We start from the raw sequence: 2882 nt of genomic DNA on the forward strand, positions 1-2882 counted from the left end.
AATAAGACATGTGTTGAATCTCTTTTGTACCGTTAGAGATATTTCCCTTGTGATAAATATCAAGTTACCTGCATAATATTCTCATAGAAACAATACTTGAAGTTTATCGTTAGTAATTCGTCAAGGCGTGTCAAGATCCTGAAGGTTCATGATCCTGAGGTCCCAAGATAATGAAACCTGAAATTTCACCCATAACAATTGTCCCCAAAGTTATTTTGATAAAAAATCAATTTTGTTTAAAATAACTTTGCTCAAAATAATTTTGAATCTTCTGGAGTACACTTTGACCAAAGTCAAGGAGTTAATTTTTGAATTCACCCCGTGGATAAGACACGTGGAGATAAGATAACCAAGAGTCTTGACTTGATAGGTAACTACCCGACGATTCATTCATGTCCTTTTACCCTATTATATAAGCGAGTGCCCCCAGTTTTTTGAAGTCACGAAAAATCTTCTTTTCTTTAAAATCCATACTTTCAATATGTCTCTAAAATCTCTTGGGGATTTCCTTCAAAAGGTATATTTAAATCTTCTTTTTCCTTAAGTTATTTGCTTGTTATTTATAACTTATTTATTTCATATTTCAGTCTTTCGCTGATCTCGAAGAACAACAGATCGCCAAAGACAAGATAAACGATGAAATCATCCAAACTATGGAAGGCCTACTCAAATCTTACAGGGAATCCATCGAGACCGAAAAAGAAATGGGTCTGGAGGTGTAAAAGAGTTTGGAAGCAAAAAATAAGATTCTCAACAATGCTTTGAGAGACATTTGTTGCGAACTTGGCGTAACGCAGGAAGAACTCCGAGGGGCTCGAGAGAAAGGGTTAGGTCAATCTTGAATAAGTTGAAGGAGATTAACCCTGAGCTTACTGGGACGTTCTTCTGTAAAGTTTTTGATGGGCGACGACGGATATAATGCAAAGGCCAGAGCCCATTTTTAAACTCTTTTGATTGTAACTCCTATCAAGCAGTTTTATCTTTTGTAAATATTTTCGTTATGAATGAAAAATATTTATCTTTTGATCTTTATTGCTTCGATTCCAAAATCAATGATGTTAATGGGGTTAAAATTGGAAATTAAATAACCGTTTGCATGATATCACATGTCAGTTATTATTACCCTTGACTTATTTGACTATATCAACAGTAACAAATCAAATCAAAGTAATAATTATAGGGTAAGATACATGCACCTTGTGATATGTAATTAAGATCCACTTGTAAATTGTGATCTTCAAGCATCCAGTGTCTTAATTGTTTGTTAGTTCCACTATATTCCTATAGCAATTAAATATAAATGGGACCGATATGATCTTTGGAGGGGATTAAAATTAAGAAGGGAATTCTTAATTTTAATATTTTCGTAGGGATATTGGAGTCCAAGATAATGAGGGTGTCTCAATATCTTGAACATGCTTGGGAAGCGTGGTTAGCCTTTTCGTATGCGTTTGTGTAATGGGTGGCGTGGTTAGCCATTTCGGGAGATCGATGGTGACATCGATAATCGGTAGAATTAATTTCGACACCTTGCAATTTAACCCTTCAGCTGTGAATTAATGAACGTGCGACATGGGCAAATCGTGAGAGGGGTGAACCCCCAACCAAAAGTTGGCGTGAAAGCCAAAAGGTGAAGACCTTGTTACCACGTTGCTGTTATGATGCTGAATATCCTTTGAGATCCACAAATTGAAATCCTGAGAAATGACGTAGCCATTTTGGCTAACGCCACTCCGACGCTCGAGTCAGTATCATCATTTTGAAGAATAAACAATAAATAAATAAATGAATAACTAAAAAGGATTTAGAAATCATACCTGATTTTGTCAATGAGACAAAATTAATTAGACATGATATAATTTAAGGTGGATGGCGTTCCAAGCTCTTGGAACTAATTTACCTTCTAGATCTTGTAACCAATAAGATCCTTTACCAGCTTCTGCCTCGCTCAAACAAGGTCTTTCCATTTCGGGTTCAATTTCCAATCAGGCTTGATCAAAGCTTTCTTTAACACCACATCCCCAACTTGAAATCGTCTTAATCTTAAATTCTTATTATAAGACTTGGCGATTCTTGTTGATAAGCTGTTATTCTTATTCTGGTTCTTTCTCGTAATCATCTAAAGCTTCCCAGCTTCAAACATTAACTCTTTGTTTTTCTCATTAGTCAATAGACTTATCCCAGTAGTTGGTAAGTCCATTTCAGTGGGCAATACTGCTTCTGCTCCAAAAACAAGCGAAATGGGGTTTGCCCAGTTGCATTTTTAGAGGTTTGTGCGATCAACCCATAAGACAAATGGTAACTTTCAGCCCATTTCCTTTGGCCTGTCCCAGTCTTTTCTTTAGATTGTTCATATAATCTTATTACTTGACTCCGCTTGACCATTGCTTGAGATGAACAGGGGTAGAAGTGATCATCTTGATTCCCCATCTTTCACATAAATTTGTGGTTTTCTTTCCAATAAATTGTGAACCATTGTCACAATTTATCTCTGCTGGAACACCAAATCTGGTCAATATATTTCTTTTGATGAAGGATATAACATGAGACTCCTGATCTTGGAATATGCTCAGCTTCAATCCATTTGAAATAATTTGCATTGACAAAAAATAGTCTTCCCCGCTGAAGATTCTGTCATTGGTCCTACAATATCCATTCCCCACTTCATGAATGGCCATGGTGACAAACTGGATACAAGGTTCAGCTAGTTGATGATGAATGTTGCTATGTCTTTGAGAACATCACAATTCCTAGCATAATCTTCAGCATCTGTTTCATGGTTTGCCAATAAACCAGCCTTAAGATTTCGAATGTAATGATCTTCCATCTGTGTGGTTCCCACATTCCTTCGTGAATATCTTTAAGAAACCTCTTGATCTCGG

Source organism: Erigeron canadensis, chromosome 3 (genome assembly GCF_010389155.1).
Source record: "Erigeron canadensis isolate Cc75 chromosome 3, C_canadensis_v1, whole genome shotgun sequence".
In the NCBI taxonomy this organism is placed as follows: Eukaryota; Viridiplantae; Streptophyta; class Magnoliopsida; order Asterales; family Asteraceae; genus Erigeron; species Erigeron canadensis.